This window comes from Puma concolor, chromosome D4 (genome assembly GCF_028749965.1).
Source record: "Puma concolor isolate L17-30 chromosome D4, mPumCon1.1.hap2, whole genome shotgun sequence".
Taxonomy (NCBI): domain Eukaryota; kingdom Metazoa; phylum Chordata; class Mammalia; order Carnivora; family Felidae; genus Puma; species Puma concolor.
Window position 1 is genome coordinate 69,905,154 of NC_141679.1, and position 21,655 is coordinate 69,926,808.

A 21,655-nucleotide genomic window follows, 5' to 3' on the forward strand; every position below is an offset into this window, starting at 1 on the left:
TCGAGTCTGTAATTCCAGAGCCCTTGCTTTCAACTCTGCCACTTCATCTGTACAGTCTTTAATTATTACTATTTTTTTCCAAGTTTTATGTTGGCCTTCTTTTTTTTTCAAATCTCACTCAATATCTTTTCCTTGGTCTGTCTTAGCTACTCCCACACATCTGTGACCTCATTGCTAAGGATTCCAAATCTATCTTTAACCTAGATCTACCTGCTGAGTACCAGCTCCTTGCAGCAACACACTGCTATGGTTCCCACTTGAATTAATTCTTTCATTCAGCGGATATCTATTGAACAACTTGTGGTCAGGCACTATTCGAGGTATAGGGAACAGAGAGGGGAACAGTACAGGAATCAGGGCCATCATGACACATGTATTAGAGATAGATGCAAGAGGGTGGGGGGAGACAAATAATAGATAAAAGCTAATGGTAAATAAGAGTATGATAGATGGTGATATGTGCTAAAGAAAAAATGCAGAAAAGCAACGGATGCACTGGGAAATCAGAGGTAAGAGGGACCTGCTGATTTTAGTAAGGCAGTCAGAGAAGGCCTCACTGAGTAGATGACATTAGAGTGAAGACCTGAGGAGGCGAGGGAGATGATTAGGTGAGCATCTGAGGAGAAGCCGTTCTAGGCAGGGGAATAGTCATTGGAAATGCTAATAGGTAGAAGGATGTCACACATGTCTCAGGAACAGTAAAGAACCCACTAGGGCAGAGAGATGCCAAAGAGGACGGGAATAGAAGTCTAAATAGCATTAGAGCCAGGAGCTCTGAGGGCTGCATCTTGCAAAACATCACTGTAAATACTTTGGGATTTTGGTCTGAGCAAGATGGGAAGGATATAGAAGCTGTGAACAGTGTAGTCATGACCTGACTTCTTTTTATGAGGACCACTCTGGGGGTGCCTGGGTGGCTCAGTTAGGCATCTGACTCTTGGTTTCAGCTCAAGTCATGATCTCATGGTTGGTGGGTTTCAGCCCCACATTGGGTTATATGCTGACAGTATGGAGCCTGCTTGGGATTCTCTCTCTCTCTCTCTCTCTCTCTCTCTCTCTCTCTCTGCACCACCCCTGGTTGTCTCTCTGTCTCTCTTTCAAAATAAATAAATAAACTTAAAGTAAAAACCTTTACTTTAAATAAACTTAAAGTAAAAAAAAAAAAAAAAAAAGAGAGAGAGAGAGGACCACTCTGACTCTGACAGTTTAGGGGACTATTTCAATAATCCCAGGGGTGCCTGAGTGGCTTCATTGGTTAAGTGTCCAACTCTTGATTTCAGCTCAGGTTATGATCTCACAGTCGTGAGACTGAGCTCTGCATTGGAGTCACAATCAGTGTGGAACCTGCTTAAGATTCTCTCTCTCTCTCTCTCTCTCTCTCCCTCCCTCCCTCCCTCTCCCTCTCCCTCTCCCTCTGCCCCTTCCTCCCTACTCTCTCTGAAAAAAAAATAACAATGTTCAATAATCCCATAAAAGATGATGGTGACTTTGAAGAGAGCGGTAGCCACGAATATGGTAAGAAACGATCAATTGCTGGATATATTTTGAAGAAAAGGAAAACTGAATTTGCTGAAGGATCAAAAATAGGATTTAAGAGAGAGGAATCATGGAGGACTCTAAAGAATAGAGCTGCCATTTGCTAAGAAGGGGAAATTTGCCAGGATACAAATCTGAAGGTAAGACTGGGGACAAGATCAGGAGCTTAATATTAAATATTCCCAAGTGGCTTTTGTACACATGTGTACAAAACAGACCAGATACTTCTTGTTTCCAGTTGAAAACTCACACACACACACACACACACACACACACACACACACACACACACCATGCATTTTTCTTGTATTTTCCTCACCTTCATTAACAACATCACACTATTCCATTCAGGCATTCAAGCCAGATATAAGGGCTCTTTTTCATGCTCCCTTTTCCTTCAATCCCACATTGAAGCATCCCTCAATTCATCCCTCTCAGCATTAGACAAGTTCTTATGCCATGAATACACCTTGTTTTTCTGTTTCAGGGCACAAATCCTTCACTCGATCTAGATAATCCACCTAATCATGTACTGCCCTACCTTCCTTGGCCAATATCAACTTATTCTTCAAGATACAACTTAAATATCTTTTCTTTGGAGGCTTCCATGAGCCCATCAGCAAAATTACCTGCTCATTCCTCTTACTGAATTATTACTTATCCATGAAGCCAGTATAACTTTTCCACTTTGGACATTTGTTGGTATTTGTAGTATAGCATACATGTGGGAGTGACAAGAGATGAGACCAAAAGAGGAGAAAGGATTGAGTTTATGAAGGACCCTGAATGTAATGCTAGGGGATTGTACTTAGTCCTGAAGTTGATTAGGAATAGTGGCATTGTTTAGAGAAGGTAAGGGGCCTGGTTTAATGCGAGTCTTCAAGGATTCACTCCACTGACAATGTGAAGGGTGAGCTAGACAGTAAAGTAAGTCAGGCAAAACTTGATGACTTCCTAAAATAAGGCAGGAATAATGGGGATAGAGACAAAAAAGAGAACTTTTCTGAACTAGACTCCATGCACTGAGGATAATAACATTTATTGAGCCTTGCCACTGAATCAGACACAAATTTAAGAACTCCTCTTGTATTAACTCATTTAATGCTCTTAATCATCTCATGAGGGAGGTAGTATTCCTATCCCTATTTTGTGAAGGAGTTAAACTAAGACATAGATTTACTAAGCTGCCCAAGTCACATAGCTATTAACTAATGGAGGCTGGATATATATACTGTCAGCTGCTCCAGGATCCATGCTCTTCTCCCCTACTCTATACCTCTTACAACATAATGGATTAATATAAAACTATAGTTAGCTGCACAAGAACATTTTATCACCCATATCAATCCAAACTGAATGTCTACTTCAATCTTTTTGCAAAATTACCCTGCCAAAATACACCGTTCGTGAGCAGTATATTCTACAATTCGTGTTTATATGGATGCTTACCCACTATGTGATGTTTCTCTTAGCCTTTTTTCTCCCTCAGTCAAATGAGGGGAAACATCCAGCATATGGAAGCATTTCCACACTGCAAGTTATACTGAAGGGGAATATTATGCAATTTGCAAACACTGTCAAATGAAATATAAATATGCATTAGAAAAAATGCTACACATAGACAAAAATATCTTTGTATAGAAGATTCATTCAGTCAATCATTTTTTCATTCAACCAACATTAATCAGGCACCCAATTTATGGCAGGGGCAGTGGTCAGCAGTGAGAAGAGAGAGGTGAATAAAACTTATGCCTTGTCATGAAGAAACTCGCAGCCTTGTGATTTTTATTTTTAAATGGCCACAGCTGGATGAAAATATTGCAGTTGATTCTCTGTAACCCTCTTAAAGATAAACAGAGTTCTGTGTTTTGATTCAGATAGAGCCATGGTCTCTAGTTCTACCTCTTAGAAGCTGGACATGCCCCCCCCCCCACCCCATCTAATCTGATGAGCCTCCGTTTCCTCAAATGAAAATAAGATACTACCTTCCATGGTGGTTATGAGAAGTAGGGATTATGCCCAGTACATAACTCCTAGTTTGAACCAATGAACAGTAAGTGAATGACTACTGTGGCTTTTTATTTTTCAATCACCAGTAAGCTTTCCAAGGGTCCAGCCAAAATTCACAATGAACCAAACATTCCCACCTGTTCCCAAACTAGCAAATAACAACATACAGCAAACAGAAACCTCCCTAGTGACTTCAAGTAGGAAGGAAATGGCCCTACTATCAGGAACTGAATTGACCAAGTTCTTGCAAAAGCAGCCAATGTCTTGTCAACAGCTAACGCACAACAGGAGGAAGGACAAACTTTTTGAGTATTAGCCTATGAATGTGGAATGAAAGTTGCTAAAGAAATGGTGAAGACTCATACAGCAATGCGGGGACCAGCTCCCTAAGCACCAATGCCCCTGTGGAGAGATAAAATCGGAGTTTTCCTAAAGATGTCCAGACAGGTTTTCTTTAAAAAGTGACACTAGGAAAACGGTCAGTTCTTTACTGATAAGGGGACCCCAGTAAACAAGTTGTTAAACAAGTCCCACCCACCTTTCCAGCTATGAGTCAACAGGGGACTCCCAGTAAAAAAGAAATAAATGGTCAGACTGGTTCTCCCACCTCCACAGGGCAGGCATCTCACCGTATAAGGGATAACTAATTGGAGGAAATCAACAAATGCCAAATACGTTCTAAGTGTCAAACATTATGTCAGGCTCTTCTCCTTGGGCAACTTGTTTAATATTCACAACAATTCAAGCAGGTAGGTAAGTAGGAAGCTATTATTTCCATTTTGCTGGAGGAAGACACTGACATTCAGAGAGGGTAAGTTAGAATTCACGTGAAGCAGTCCAACAGGTTTTCTCCAGAAAAGACCCCAAGATATGACCATTAGTAGGTGGAATTTGGGTCTTGATCTTCCTTACACGAAAACCTCTGTTCATTCAGTTATGCCACTCTGTCTCTCAGAGTAAAATCAGAAATGGGTTGGTATTTCAGATTTGGGGTATATAGAGACCCCAAACAAGTCTCTGCCCTTCTCTATCATGGACCCCCAGCAGGCTGACCTCATTGATGAGTACTCCCTGGGCTTGGCAAATGGGCAGCACCAGCAGGAGATTAGAGGGTGCAAGGAGAGGGAGGTCAGGCATTTCTTCTCCTGTTTCTACCCAGCCTTGCTTTCCTGAGTCATGCTGAATTCCAACAGCTATGGGGCCTGTGTCGGTCCACCCCTCTTCCAGGGGTCTAGAGTCCAAGGCCTACCTCCCATCCCTTTCCGCCTGGGGCAGCAAGTCCTTCCTGATGTTGACAACACCTGGAATACACCATGCCTTGCGTATTCCCTTCATGGTGCCCATGCCTCATAAATACTCTCTTCACAAAATTATATTCAGCTAAACCCTTGGAGTGTGCCATTAGTCTCCTGCTAGGATTCTAATGATATATAATGAGTTAAAGACTGTTGTATATTTAATTCTACCACAGTTTAGATTCTCAAATTGGGTCTTTGGGTATCTAGTAAATAGCATCAACTTGTATCTTATGGAAATGAGTCAGCTGAAATCGAAGAGAACACATTTTGTTTGGATATGATGAGCTGGCCGGAGGGACAATACACTCCCCACATGTTATTGGCAAACTCTGTGGTGAATGAAGCTTCCCAGTCACACTTGGAATGTGATGTTTTTCATGAGGCCATGCTACAAAGATGAGATCCAAGGAATATGAAAACACACTTTGCAGACCCTGCCAAGAAGCTCTCTAGAATGTATGCAAAATGGAGCCGAAAGTATTTGTAACTCTGTCATAGAAAGTAAAGCTTCAGTTGGGAAAACTTGACTGAGATCACTTGAGCTCTCCTGTCGCTGGCTTTTGGAAAGGAGGAGTGAGTAATCTGAAAATGAATTAAGAAACCTTTCAGCCTTAATGACCTTTTTGAAGTTTTCACAGGGCTCCTACACAACAGTAGTCTGTCCAGGAAACACATAAATCAAACAGGCCAAATTGTGGGGCTTACAGTCATGCCTCAGTGGGTCTGCTCGGTGAAGGTTCAGCCTCTGTTTACACTATAAAAATGAAGTTGAGATTTTAGCTCCTGATCCCCAAAAGTATGCTTCTTGCCCCCACCCCAAAAAGTGCACCAAAAAACAATCACCAGATACTTCTCCTAAAAATTCCCTGCACGATTGTCTCCTTCTCTGCCTTCACCCACAACTAAACACCTGACTTGTGGTTAGTTACATGACGCACAGGAGGTGTTTGTCTTTGCAGAAGTTTGAGAGGACAGTTTTGTGGTTGGGGTTCTTTGGTCTTACAGCTTTTGGCCTTACTGCAAACACACTACTTCAATTTTTATGCCTTCTTTCCTGAAGAACATTCTATAAGACTATGTTTACTTTTCTAAATCCACCTATGACTCGTTTAGTATCTATCTTCCCTCTCTTCCCCTCCCCCCAACCCCAACAAAGTTTTCCTACATGGACCTTACACCCACAGTACAGTACACGGTAGGTGCTCAAATATTTCCATGAATAAATGTAAGCGTTCCATTAACCTATTTATATTTTTAATCAGTGACCACTGTTGTGTGGGTTAGGGAATAGGGCTATAGCAAGCGTGACAAGTTTTAATTGCCCTGAACATAGGAGGTATTCTTCTTTATCCATCTGCTAGCTGTGTGGCTTCAGGAAAGGTAACCCATCTCTCACTTTTCCCTTCCATAGAGCAGGGACATGAGCTCTTGTTTCACTGATCATTGTGTTGATTAAATACCATAAACTCTGTGAGGGGCATGGCACAGCGATGGACTCATGAAAGAGGCTTCCTAAAGTCCAGCCCAGGCCATTCCTTCTGAACTGGTACCAGGGACACACTATGTGAATAGAGTGAGGGATGGAGGAGATTAAGGGAGGTTCCGTATTTGGAAGAAACACGGTTTTAGTTTGATTTAATCTAATTTCATCCTACTCAAAGCTTTGCTGATGTTTCAGACCTTGTACCTAGACAACTTTCTTCAGGTTTCCCTAGAGGGCAGATAGTATTGTTAAGCAGTTTGCTAATATATGGCTACCAGGAATATTTCAAACGACAAATTTTACATGTTATCCAATTTTTCCATCTCTGAATCCTCCCCTAGCTCTCTAGCAGATGCCAATTGGTCCCCGATAGTTTGAGAAGTCTCTGATTCCACATGCGCTTCCCACATTTGACTTCTTTATCATTTAGAAACACTTCCTGTGTGCCGGGCACAGTGCTACGGACTGAGGTTAGGAAGGAATAAGACATGACCCCTCAGCTAAAGGCGTTCACATTCCAACCAGGAAGACAGACCAACAAATAAAATTCTACAGTGTAATCATGATGACAGGTTGTAGGAAATGTTGAATCCAGGGTCAGGATAGGGGTGAGGCAAGTGAGGCACCTATGGGGCAAAACTGAAGGAGCCACTCGCTGTCAGGACCCCGGGATATGCAGAGTCAGCACTAATACCACCCTGATAATGGAAGCCTGTTTAACTTTTGCACGCAACGCATGTCCTCAGTACCTTTGCCCTGGCCCTGGGAGAAACACAGCAGAAAGATGCAACGTCTCTCTACAGAGTCTAGGAAGTTTCCTGGAGCAGATGACTTTGAACTCAAGCCTCTGAGAAGGGAAGGAGTTGGCCAGGCAGAGAAAGGTAAGCGTGGGGAAGGATGTGAGGGCATCCTTGGCAGACCGTCAGCCAAGTGCACACCTGTAGAGGTGAGAGAGAGCATTGCTCACAGGTGCACCTTCAAGTAGACTGACACAGGCGGATCGCTGCAGGGTGGAGGGGACAGTGCGGAGAGGGGTGGCAGGACAGGGACTGACTAGGAATGGGTTGAGGGCCAGTTCATAGGACCCAGGAGAGAAACAGGGTGTATATTTGGGAGGAGTGAATAATTTATCATTGAAGTGGGACACTTTTGGGGGTGAAAGGAGGTGCTATCGCTACTTGTCAGAGCAGTGAGAGCAAAGTAGGATATGTCTGTGTACTGTGCATCCACAGGCCATGGCAGGCTGATGCCTCCCGACTCCGTCCTCAGGCAGGCTTTCCCACCCCCACCACGTGTTGCACACACATCACTCTTCCGTATCTAGCGCAGACCTGGGAGAAACAGAGGTCAGACAAATGGCTTGTGACTAGGAGTCCAGTAAAACTCCCTCATAAATGTGAGTTTTAGAACTGTGTTGAGGCCACTATCACACCTTGTATGTAAAGACCACGTGGCCAGCTTGGCAAAGATCTTTCTACTCTTTAACAAGTGTGTACTTGCAAACATGAATACGTTATCTGAGTTTTGCTTTGCAAGTGGGAAAAGGACTGTGGTATTTTTGTGTATGGTAGTGAACAGGCCAGAAATTTAAAGAGTTTATCCCACCAAGCATGATGCCAGTCTGCCAGCTCACATCCCTATTACCCTCCAGGGGGTTCTAGTGATTTCTGAGTAAGCTCTGCTGAGGCATGGCTGGGGCATGCAATGCGATTCTGGATTTGAGTGAGGTTCCGATGCACTGACTGGAAGAAAATTGTGAAAGAGAATACTCATTTACTTAATGGCATTTAAGACAAATGAGGTCTTGGGGCGCCTGGGTGGCGCAGTCGGTTGAGCGTCCGACTTCAGCCAGGTCACGATCTCGCGGTCCGTGAGTTCGAGCCCCGCATCAGGCTCTGGGCTGATGGCTCAGAGCCTGGAGCCTGTTTCCGAGTCTGTGTCTCCCTCTCTCTCTGCCCCTCCCCCGTTCATGCTCTGTCTCTCTCTGTCCCAAAAATAAATAAACGTTAAAAAAAAAAATTAAAAAAAAAAGACAAATGAGGTCTTTTGAGACACATTGTCCCTCGTCATCATAACATTGTGATATAGTTATGATTCTATTTCACTTTTTATTATTAAGTATAGAAAAGTAGAGAGAAAAAGTGCAATAAACACCTATATATCACCTGGACTTATATAGCAATAACACTACATTTTAGTTCATGTGTGTATGCACATGTATGTACACATACACAATTTCCAAAGTAAAACACAGATATCAGGATATTTCTCCCTTAAATACTTGACTTTGCATTTCTAAATGATGAGAACAAGTTCCTTCAAATACCTAATAAAATTAACAGAAAAAAACCACAGTAACTCTGTAACATCATCTACTACAATTTTCATACCCAAATTTTCCCAATTACATTCCAAATTTTCCGAGTTGTACCTTCAAGCATGTCCCAATCAAAGACAATGTATTGCATTTAGTTATTATGCCCCTTCTCTTAAATCTTTTGAAAATACAGAACAATCCCCATTTCCTTGGCCCATTGAAGAAGCCAGGCTAGTTGTTATGTAGAATGTCCACTTTCAGGACTTGTTCTCTTGCTGTGTTGTTTCCTCATGATGTCTATTCTTTTTGTCCTATTGACATTCCTAGGTGCTGTTCCTTCTAGTAAGCTGGAAGTTGCATCTATAGGTTTAGTTATATTCTAGTTAAAAGTCTGTGGCAAGAATACATCATAGGTGAGTCTCTTTACTTCATATTAAATCACACTAGGAAGCACACTTAACCCAATTTACCATAAAGATATTAGTGATACCGACATCAATTTAACTGACCCTACTTAGGGAGGAGAACTCTAAAGTTAGGGAGATTAGTAATGTACCTAACATAATGCAATTAGTAAGAGATTGAGGTGGAATTCAATGTGTTACCTGCCCAAGCAAGTCAGAGAGGGAGGGGCTGAGGGACAGATTCTCAAAATATCGTAAGCAGACAACTAGGACTATATGACAGGGCCCAGATGCAAGACTACAAGAAATGCTCATGGAAAGAGAACTGTCTTCAATGGCAGTGGGTGGGAATAAGATGATGAGTTGTGACCAGCTCAACATATGAGCTGATAAATGCTTAGTGGGAAACTTTCTTTTGAAAGCTTATATTACAGTCAATTAGGCATTAAAGTAAACTTTTTAATGCTCTCTTACAAACAGACTTGTGTTACAGCGTTTGAGAGAAGGCAGTCAGAGATATGTGTAAGGAGCTCAATGAGCTGATCTGGCACATAATAGGCAGTTAATAGCTATTTGTTCATTGAATGAACCTATTTGTGTCCAGTGTTTAGTACTCATTCTGCCTCAACCCTGACAGCTAATCAATCCCAAGGCCACTGATGCTAGTTCTTCAGTATCTCCTGATTCCATGCACTCTTCCATATCATTCCTCCAAATGCCTTACGGTGAGCCACCATCTCTCCTGAAAATACTGCAGCAACCTCCCAATTGGTCTACTCTCTTCCACACGTACCCCTTTCCAATCCATTTGCCACGCTGCTGCCAAAATAATTTTAACATTGTGAGTTGGATCGAAAAGAGGCTTAAACCCTCTCAGTAGTTTACACTCAGAGTAAGACTCAAGAGTCTTGCCTTGTCTGACAAGGCTCTGCATGATGTATCCCATCTACTTCTCCAGGCTCCTCTCTTTCTCCATTGTTCTACCTCCATTTGTCTTGCCTTCTTCCTTGAACACATCCATCTCTCTCCTACTTCTGAGCCTATCCACATGCTGTTCCTCTTGTCTGGTATCCTCTGCCTCCTACTCTGCTTTATAGCACAGACATCCTGACTATTTCACCTTGAATAGCACTTTTTCCAGGGTGCTTTCTTGGACTTTCAGATTGGGTTAGATCTCCCTATTACAGTCTTCATCTAATGCCTTGCTTTTAATTTGTAGGTCTAATCAAGTTTGTGATTAAATTACTGCTTATATATAATTGCATGCATGTTTGTACATATGTCTTTCTAACTAACCTGTTAAGTGCCTATCTATAAGGAACCACCTATAATCCCCAGCACTCTGTATAGATCTAGCACAAGGTAGGTGCTTAATAAAAATATTTAATATTTAATAAAAAATAGCTCAAAGTATGAATGAAGAATGAATGAATGAATGAATGAATGAATGAAGTTATTGTTTCATGCTTCTACTCACATATCATTTCTAAGACTGGTTAGTGGTTTTGGTCCTCAGTCCTCCATACAGTGTCAGCTTTGCAAACCCTCCTTTATCGATCAGGATTCTACAACATTAGGGTCTTGGGTGCCCTAACATTTGGGCCAAAAACATACTGCAGAGCAGAGCATTCCTTCTTCATTCATGTCAACTACCAGGGGGCAGGTGTAATAGTAAAGGAAGAGCAAGAGCCAGGAAAGCCCAAAGGCAATAACTCTACAGATTTGCTGTAGGGGAAGTGGGAAGTGGAGATAACAGAGGAGACTTCCTAAATAAGCAGACTCCTGACCTAGGTAGTACAACTCTTTATGAGTTGGCTGGAGGAATAAGAATAGAGAGGGTGGGCATTCTAGACAGATGGAACAGCATATGCAAAGGCATGGAGAAAGGCGAGAATATAGCACTTTCAGGGCACTGCAAGTAGCTTAGTGTGGCTAAAGAGTGAGCGATGAGACCAGAAGCTAGGAAGGTACATGAGACGTGAGTCTTCTAGCCATATAAAGGAGCTTAAACTTTATGCAAAATATAATGGAAAGCCAATGAAGGAGATATGGCAAGGAGTGAAATGAGCAGATACGAATTTTTAAGCAATTGCACAAACCATGTCTCAAACGAAGAAGAAAGACACACACTCCAAATTCAATTTGGTAAGTGTATTGAATTCGATTTGATAATTCTTGACTTTGTCAGGACATGTGTTTTTGTGCTTCTTTTTCTACTTGCCAAATCAAACATGCCTATAGCACTGTGTAGAAGTAGCATAATCTGCTACTTAACCCTTTCCTTCTCTAGTGCAGAGAAGATTGAATTAATGCATTGCCTAATTACTTACATATGAGGCAGGGTCCCCCTTAAGTTGTCCCAGATAGTTGGGTTCTGCTGCTGGTTTTGTAGTTTTTATTTATTTAACCAGAGCTAGAAACATGGAAAACAACAGACTCTGAGCACGTGGATGGGTTTCCTTGCAGGAGTCTGAGCTGGCAGTTATTTTAATTAGCAACACATTTTATAAGGGCAGAATCAGAAATGGAAACATGTCAAGGCCTCTTTAGCTATTACGTTTGGCAGACTCACATGAGTGTGCCTGGGCATGGTAATCAGCTCCTGACTACCTTCCATCTCTCCCAAGGAAACACGTGAACGTATGGAACTCTCCCCGTGCACAGGGCACCCCCTTGGGTGTCGGAGGACTTATCGATGTCACATACCAAATGCAGAGGACGCGGGAGTCCTCTCGGAGGTAGTTCTGGGAAACAAAGTCTTCTCAATTTAGGCCTTAGGTCATTCCTCTTTCATCTACCTCCAAGCCAATTTCTCTGTTCTATCCCCTTTCAAGAAACAACCCTTCTAGATATGCATCCCAATTTACTACATTTATCTCTCTAAAATCTACTTTGCAGTTGACAAATGATTTCCTCTTCTTATTGCCACAGTGGTTTCCCAGAATCCTGGGGGTGTGTGTGTGTGTGTGTGTGTGTGTGTGTGTGTGTGTGTGTGTGAACCTACTTTCTAAAAATTACTGGCACCTATGTATACTGTTCTAATATGAAGGTCTCCTCAATGAATGAAGCTGACAGGGCATCATCTCTATTCCCTCATCCATTCATCGAATAGTCACTCAACTTCTTTCTGTGCCAGACATATGCTAAGTGTGGGGCATAGGAAGAAATAGGTCTGTGAATCTGAGAAAGTTTCAATTTAATGGGGAAAAGTGACCCACAGACTGGGTTAAAACAAAGTGGTTAGGGTGGTGATAGACATATACACAAGGTTCTCCAGTTTGCAAGTGTCAGAAACCAATCTGAAGCAGCTTGATGAAGACTGAGAATTTGCAGGCAGGCGAAAAAATATTCCATTAAATTCAAAGTCATATTTTGGGAGCAGACTGGAGGACTTTAGACACAGCCTCTCTCATGCTATCACTTTCTTTGTGTCTCCTTTATTCTTCTCTCCCTGCTGACTTTCTCTGCCTCACTCAAGCTCCTAACAATTCTTTACCCAAATTCAAACAAATATCCCAGACTGAAATTAATCTCTTAGTTACAATTCAAACATTTCAGGGCAGAGAATCTGATTGGATTAAGCATCTATCCCTGGTCTGATCAGCTGTGGCCAGGTGGTGAATTGTCCACTACAACCGGTAAGTGGCAGTCACTCCATGCAAACACAAATCAATATTCTGAAACTCAACATGTGCAGCCTCAAATTTGTTCTCAAGAAGACCAAAATTATTTTCCTATTCCATGTTGTTTTTCTCTACAATAAGACATTAACATCAATAGATACCTTTCATGTGATTAGCTAGTTTAGTCACATTTCTTGGGAGAATACAAAGAATCCACGGGAGTCAGTTTTAAACTTTTAAAAGAGAAATAGCCGAGGGAGGAGAGAGAGGAAAGAGATCCTTTCATCCTAAAAAACACAATGCACCAAAATTTCTAAAATATCTGATGAAACACCGTTTTGCACTATGTTCAGTTTTTAGGCCAAAGATGCCAAAATTGTGGCTTATCCAATGAGGACAGCTTAGCACCAATTGGCAGAAGTCCATAAAAAGAACTATCTGGTTAGAATGTACTGGAATCTTACTCCTGTAACTTGTAGATTCAAACAAGCCCTTGTTCTGCCCCATAAGCCCCTCCTGAAAGCTATAAGGGCTTTTCAAGGCCATTGACTTAAGACCGTAAATTATTGTTTGTAAATATAATCTCTCCCTTCACAATCCAACAACACCTACATTATTAAGACCTGTCACAACGCCTCTGGAACCAATGAATTAAAAGCACTTGTCAATCCATTTTGGAGCAGACTGGGTCAAAACAAAAGAGAACAACCTTGACTTTGGGGCGCATAGCCTCCAGTTTTAATATCTGTTGCTTTTGTATTAAAAAGTGCTTTTAAAAGTATATAACTGCTTTTGCTTTGAGATGCTGGCAGCCACAGTCAGAACTGTAGCAGATGATCTGAGTCTTCCCAGGAGGTGGCTGCAGTAAAAATCAGAGTTGGTACTGGCCACAAATCTCACTGGCATATTGGGTGGCGTCTACCTTCGTTCATTGTCAAGCATTCATTCGACCAGCACTTGGTTCCTATTGAGCCCTGTCTGTGAGGTTCTGTGGGGAATCCAAGGACAGGCAAACCACAGTTAGTAAACACACATCACTTCCAGTCTAAAATGAGGGATAGCTAAACAGCAGAGCAGAGTGTACTAAGCAAGGTACAAGGCACTTGGAAGGGAGTGTAGTGGGTAAGGACCCTGGACCTGCCATTTCTAGCAATGTGACCCTGCTCAAGTTTTTACTGTCATTTAACATTAGTGTTTTCTTTTTTTAAGTTTGTTATTATTTTTACTTGACAGAGAAAGAGAGAGAGAGAGAGAGAGAGAGAGACAGAGAGACAGAGAGACAGAGAGAACATGCATGAAAGCAGGGGAGGAGCAGAGGGAGAGGGAAGGAAAGAATTTCAGGTAGGTTCCATGCCCAGTGCAGAGCCTGACACGGGGCTCAATGCAGGGCTCAGTCTCATGACCGTGAGATCATGACCGGAGCCAAAATCAAGAGTGGGTCGCTTAACCAACCGAGCTACCCAGGCTCCCCAAACGTTAGTATTTTCATCTGCAAAATGAGGATAATAAGAATATTCACCTTACGGGGTTGTGGTGTATATAAAGTTAGCAAAGATGGAAAAAGAACATGATTGTTGTATGGAAGAAATATTATTTATCCTAGGCCTTAAGGGATGCTTTCTATATTGGAAAAATAATGTAAATGATATACCTTTATTATACATATTAGCTACACAAAATCTGGAAAATTTAGTAAGTGTTAAGAAAAGAAAAATAAACTCCAATTCTCATTTCTGGAGATGACTACTGTGGCAATTTTGGTAAACCTCCGTCTGGCCTTCTTTCTTCTCATATGTTATTACATCTAACAAATAGATTATATAGTTAAATTTCCTATAGTTTAGAGTCACATAAACTAGTTTTTCTATTTATAATTTTCTAGTGCTTTTTATTTTGGAGGGCCTGCTCCATTCTACAACTTATACACTTTATTTTAATTTATACTGTATTACAGTATCCTCAGCTAGGGCTTCCTGAACTCCCTTGTACAACTCGAGGATAACAGGACAAGATGAAGTAATAAATGACAAATTAAGTAAGCTTTTCTTAGAAAAATAAAAAAGGAAAAGATCTATATTAAAACAGATGAAATAAAGTTGCTCACTCATTAACCCAATTTCTGTGGACACACTATGTGCTGTTGTATACATACTATGTGCTGCAGTGCTTGGCTCTGAGGATTCTGCAACTGCACTAGACCTTGTTCTTGTCCCAAAGAGAACCGCCCTCTCAGTGAACTCAGTCTGACCAAAGTCAGCTAGAAATCATTATTAAACTGTATGCCAATGGGAAAGGAAAGGAAACCAATGCATATTGAGCTTCTATTCTACATGCTGTAGTGAAATACCATCTACCTCTCATGGTGGCCCATTTCACAAGTGAGGAGACTGAGGTCAGAAAGGAGATGTGACTTGCTCTAAGTAACGGGGTAGGTGAACTAGACCTGCAACCAGCTGGTGTCGTGGACACAGTTGCACAGGACCTGCTGCTCAAAAGGCCCCAACTGTCGCCATCTTGAAACGATCATTTCAAGTCATATTTTATTATCATTTTTATGAATAATTCAGCTTTTAATAATTTTATCTCTGAATTTGAGTTTATAAGTGAAGCCTCATAGGACAATGGCGCGCATTCTAGGAACTTAGAGCCCCCAACTCAGGGTACACTCTCCTCTCCCACCACTTCCCTGCCTGTCTGGATGGGTTCTAGGCCTCCTAATCCCTGATTCTGACTCTCGGCTGACCAACCTTTCCCTCCCCGCCTACTATACTAGGCCTTCCACCCAGGACAGCAGCTGGGTCTTATTGGCAGAAAGAGATCTGTCTTCTGCCCTTGCCTCCTACCCCAGTAAAGGCCTATGGCCATGGGGACAGTTAATGTCAAGCATCTCTAGATGGGGCAAGGCAGTGGTTGTTCTTGCCATGGGCTGGCAGTGCCACATTCCGTCTAGCAAGCAACTCAGTGGGGCCCCCTTACTCAGTCCCATCCAGTTACTGACAACGTCCCTGCACAGAGATTGCAGTCCCTTAGGGGCTGCCCATCAGCCATTGGGACCATGATCCTATGGGGAGGGGAGACTGGGGCATCACATTTTCCCTTTCCACGGGCTTTGCCAACTATGAAGCGGCTCTGCCAGGAATCCAAACCAGAATGACCTTAAAGCCTTTGTTCCCTATAATGTCCCACAAAGTTAGGGATCATGTGAAACAGAGTGTGAGGTCAGAGGGCTTGAGCCAGCCACATGCCAGAAGTCCAGATAGGAACTTGTCAGCCTGCTGCAGCACCTCTGGGACTCCCCACCAGCTGCCAGGGAGAACATCCATCATCCTTTTGATCATGCATGTGCTGCCTCCCTCCTTTTCTCTCTCTTCCTGTGGGGAAGTTCCTTTGCTTTACTGTACAGAAGTAACTCTATCTACATGGCACTTCAGAGAAATCTTGCCAGTGGTAACAGGTGGGTGGAGTTGGGTGGAGACAGACCTGAGAGATCCTGGAAAGGCACAAATGCACAGTAGGAAGGAACTGAACCAGGAAGGAGGCAAGGGAAACAGAGATAAGGGGGAGAATGTTCTGGTTTTCACAGAGTTGAGTGTTTTCCCAGGACGTGGAACTTGCAGTGCTAAAGCAGGATCGCCCGTGGCAAATTCGGTTGGTCACTCTAGAGGGTCATCACAGAAACAGTGGCAACTAACAGGGCCAGTGTTTTACAGGTGCCAGAGCTGTTTCCCTTCTGTGATCAGATCTCATTCTGGCAACCACTGTGGGAGGAAGGCAGACTCGGTCACCCTCCCATTTATGAAAAAACTCAGAGAATACAAATGACTTCGCCTCAAAAACTTAGTAAGTACTGGAACAAGACTGCAAATCCCTATCAGTTAACAAAACAGAAATAATGGAATCTGATAATGGATATAATGTTCAGAGGAAGAAAGAGAGGAGATGGGTTTTTGAGTTGACTGAAAGCTAGATACTTCCTTGAAAAGAAATCAAGAGGAAAGAATCATTTGGGTTGGAGTATATCAAGCTCTGAATCTGCTGAGTGACACAGAATTTCTTAGTGGTCCAACATCTTAAAAATGCTCCACCAAAATCATGTTTGCCTAATCAGCCAATCTGTCTTGGATGCTGCAAAGCTCTGCGACACACCTTGGCAACGGATTTCTGCTTCTACTTGGGAAATATTCTGGGTCACCTTCCTGACAAGATAAGCGTAAGAACCGGCAGTAAACTACTGTGACTGTACAGTGAGCGGGAAGTAAGCAATATGCAACTAATTCTCTTAAAGGACCCGAGTATGGGAACCACAGAAGAAGCCCAGAAGTGAGGGGGTGTGGCGGCAGAAGTTGGGGTGTGGCGGCAGAAGTTGGGATTCTCTCTTTAGGATGTTTTTCATTTACATTTTTTTTTCATTTTACCATTACCCATCTCATTTCTTTCTTTCTTTCTTTTTTTTTTTTTTGAAGTTTATTTATTTATTTTCAGAGAGAGAGCACGAGTTGGGTAGGAACAGGGAGAGAGGGAGAGAGAATTCTAAGCAAGCTCCGCACTGTCAGCACAGAGCCCAACACAGGGCTCAAACTTACGAACCGTGAGATAATAACCTAAGCCAAAATCAAGAGTTGGACACTTAACCAACTAAGCCACCCAGATGCCCCCCCCATTTCATTTTCATTTAATTTATTTCCTTGACAATCGATTTGCAGAAGCCATGCTACATTGAGAGACTGCAAAGTCACAGTCCTGCCATTGAGAACCTCATTTATCTGTCACTGAGGTGGACAGCCTGTGAACAGTGCTATAATACAGGTCTGTCCCTGTTTTGATGGAAGTCTCCAGAAGAATAATACAAATGAAGCCTTGAAGAATGAGTAAAGACAAAAATACATCAGGTAAAAAGGTGTAGAAAAGTGCAATTCATTTCCTTCTTCATTTACTCAACTAAGATTTATTTAGCATCTATGGTGCGCCTGGCCCTCTTCTAAGTGATTTGTCTCGGGATGCACAGCTCAGGGATTGTGCTCAAGCCTATCTTACTCCAATTTTCACCATACTGAGACTCCTCCAGAGAGGATCATGACCTTCTGGAAAAGGGCAGGGGCTCTAGGTGGAAGACAGGGGTTAGGTCCAAAGATAAATTTCCCTATAGTCCTCTACTTCAAGCTTACCTCAAGGGTAGACATAGGTACACAGAGAATTTAGGGAACAAGTACAACAAATGTAGAAGCTACCAATCCCTAAGCGCATACCACCTGCCCAGCACTGGGCTACATCACATTTTAAACTCATTCTAACTTTGCTCCTTATGCCAAAATGCAAACTCAGAGAGACTATTAAATACCTTACCCAAGGCCACACAGCCAATAAGTAAGAAAGTCCAGTGTCTTTCTGACTCATATTCTGTGTTCTTACCCCAGCACTGGACTTTCCCTAAAGCATGTAACGCGTGGCTGCCTATTTAACTGAAATTCTCAACCCTTCGTAACTTACATTCCACCAATTGCTCTACTTTTATAATTATCATTATTCCTTCTGCTACAAAAATTAGTGACTAGCAAACAGGAATTTTTATGACAATCATATTTCACAACAGAACTACAACTGGGCTTTTCTAGGCTCTTCCAATACGCAAGAGCTAGATGAAATTAACTGCGTGAGCTTTAAGACCTCTCCTACTCTTAAAATGAGATTCCCTGAAAACTCCTAAATAGAGCTCGTAATTAACCTTGTTGAATTTCACTAGTGAGGAACACTTTCGAAATTTCCCCTCCCTACTCTCCCTGCTTTTTTGTTTGTTTTTGTTTTTGTTTTTTACTTGTTTGTTTGTTTTACTGTGCCTTTGTTGAATTCTCCCAATATGCCAGTTGAGGTTAGCAAAGTTGTGCAAGACCTCACATTATCAATCTAGGCTATTCAAAGCATATGCTAGTACTGACTGCTTTGTGGATATTATTCCTCTTGGTTACAATTTATGACAACCAAATAGAGCTTTTGCTACAAACAAAGTTGCAATTACAAATTAAAAAAAGAAAAGTATCTGGGCAACACACAGAGAAAGGCTGTATCTCTGAAATTGACTCTTGGTTTTTGGAAGGCGCAGTGGGGCAGGGAGAGGGGGAGGACAGAGGATTATGCCTCCTGAATTCAGAGATTCCATCCAGAGAGCAGCCCAGCCTCACTTCTGTGGCCGAGAACTTCGACTCCAGCTTCCATCTGGTTTCCATAAGGCAAGGGAACTTGGCGAATGGCTGGCCACGTAACTGTAGCACGTGCACATCCTGACCACGAGTACCAGTAAAAGGAGCCAAAGGGAATGAAGAAATTTCCCTCAGTTCCTCTGCACAGTCTAGGGCAGGAAAAGTTGCTTTCGAGAGAAACAGAGTGCTCTTCTGCCCTGCTGGGCAGGTTCACAAAGAACTAACTGCCGCACTGAATCAAAAATGCCCAGACCTAATGATGGGGTGTTACCAATTATTCTAGAAATGTCAAGTAAATGATTTAATACCACTGCTGCAATTAATTCTATACAGTTTGCACACAGGAAGCGGGATCTAAGGGAAAGAACCTATACGTGTATCCAAATGAATATGACCATTCTGTTAATGTGGAGCCTTGAACAGATTGCTTAAACAGCCTGAAAATTATGCAGAGTGTCCTTAACTTATAAGATTTTTACTGATGATTTATATAAAACATCTTGTACACAGGGCATGCTTAATAAATGGTTAATTAATTAAGGTTGAGGTGATGCTTTCTTCTAAGACTTATAATGATTAAAACATGCTTACATGCTTTATGAAAAAGGTACATCTAGCCCAAGGATACTCCATCAATCTTTTTTATTAACACACCTTTGTTGTTTTTAATTTATACAATTTGCAGTGCTCTAATTCAAAGAATCACGGAAAATGCAGTTTGAAAGTCATGTCCAATTCCTTCACCTTACAGATGAAGGCACCAAGGATGTTACTTACAGCAGAAAAAAGGCCAAATGATCCCCAATACAGATAGCAAGTCAGTGGTAGATCCAGGGCCACCCCCGTGTCCTGGCTCTCAGTTTTCCTGTTTACTATTCTACTTGATCTCATAAATCTTTCTGAGGCTACAATAATTTCAGTTGTCCCTCATAAAGACGCATCATAAAATTACAGATCTGGGATAGGTTTGAAAAGTTCCTACAGTACTGTTTATAGCAGTGAGGTAGTCTGAATGATGGTTCCCAAAGATGCCTCATCCCTGGAACCACTGAATGTTACCTTCGATTTTTAAAAAAGGGACTCTGCACATGTGATTAAGTTAAAGATCTTGGGAGAGGGAGAGTATTCTGAATCACCCCAGTGGGCCTGATGTAATCACAATAGTCCTCATCATAGGGAGGCTAGAGGAGTCAGGGGCAGAGGGAAGGCCATGTGATAACAGAAGCAGTAACTGTACTGATGCACTCGGGAGATGGAGGAAGGAAGGGGCCATAAGGCAAGGAATATGGACAGCTTCTCAAAACCGGAAAAGGGAAGGAAAAAGATTCTTCTCTAGGAGCCTGAGAAACTTAACAGAAGACCATGGGGGAGTTACAGAGAGGGAGGGAGGCAAACCATAAGAGATTGTTAAATACTGAGAACAAACTGAGGGTTGATGGGGGTTGGGAGGGAGGGGAAAGTGGGTGATGGGCATTGAGGAGGGCACCTGTTGGGATGAGCACTGGGTGTTGTATGGAAACCAATTTGACAATAAATTATATATATATGAACTTCCAAAAGGAACCAGCTCCATCAATACCTTGACTGTAGCCCAGTGAAACTGATTGTGAATTTATGGTTTCTAGAACTGCCAGAGAATAAATTTGTGTTGTTGTAAGTCAGTCAGTTTGTGACAATTTGTTACTGCAGCAATAAAAAACTAACACAACACATAACACAGTATACAGAAATGTTGGCAGTCAAAATATCCAACAATCAGGAATTAAATAAATAAATTATAGAATACAATGCAGCCTTTTAAAAAGTATTGGTTCATATTTATTGAAATAGGAAAATGTGTATAATTTTAAATAAAAAAGCAGTTTATGACACCACACATAGACTATGACTCCATTTTTAAAGAGAAAATAAGACTGGAGGTATATATTCCAAATTATTTACAGTGATTATCATTGATGGTGGAACTTTTCTATGTACTTTATGTAGTTTTCTGCATTCTGCAAATATGATGCAGCAAATGTGTTAATTTTATAATTAGAAAAACAGATTCTTTTCTTAAAAACACAAGTCTATTTTTCCTTGATCCTTTCATTTTATGAAACAGGAAACATATATGTAAAGCAGACAAGTTGCTGACTCAGAGAAGGGATAGCTAGACCAAAGTTCTCAGTTTAGATCTGGAAGCTTATCCTTAACTTACAAAAGGCATAAGAAGCCCAACTTGACTCATTCCTATGAAAGCTCGTAGAGATGACACACACTTCCTTCTCTGACTTCAATTCCCTTGTACAGACTGTCCTTTAGTAATTAAGAAGAGTTAATAAGTGCTTCCTCCTCTGGACAAGCCATGAAGAGTGCTACAGAGCATAATTACATGGAGCGTTTTGCAGACTTGCACAGAATCTCCCAGTGTGGATGTCATACCAAAGGATTCCACTCAGAGAAAAACTGAAATGTAAAGAGACTGATATTCTAGACCATTGTGATATTCTCATAAGCCGTGAGATTGAGGTGCTTATTGGTTCTTTACCACTCATTTCTACTCTGCTCTTACGAGTTCTTTGACTCTTCTTGCTTTTTCTCATATCTCTTTCCTCAGAGCATGGGATATTCCTTAATCAAGCATCCCTGGATCATGGGATATTCCTTAACCAATCATCTCTGGATCTTTCTTGCTGTTTCCTGTCTAATTCAGTCTGGAACATTCCTGAGTTCCTACAAAACTCCAAAGAGTGTACAGAGTTCTGGGGTTGCAACGGTTAATAAAACAGAGTCCTTGCCTTCAACTCA

At 41.8% G+C, this 21,655-nt stretch overlaps 1 long non-coding RNA gene across 1 annotated transcript in view; it reads left to right on the plus strand.

Annotated features, from left to right (window-relative positions):
- Positions 1–1,387: 1,387 nt before the first annotated feature.
- Positions 1,388–21,655, plus strand: part of LOC147574981 (uncharacterized) — a 39,023-nt gene continuing 18,755 nt past the window's right edge. The window contains exon 1 of the long non-coding RNA XR_015242935.1: positions 1,388–1,676. This is a non-coding gene — a long non-coding RNA (uncharacterized LOC147574981). The remainder of the gene's footprint in view (positions 1,677–21,655) is intronic.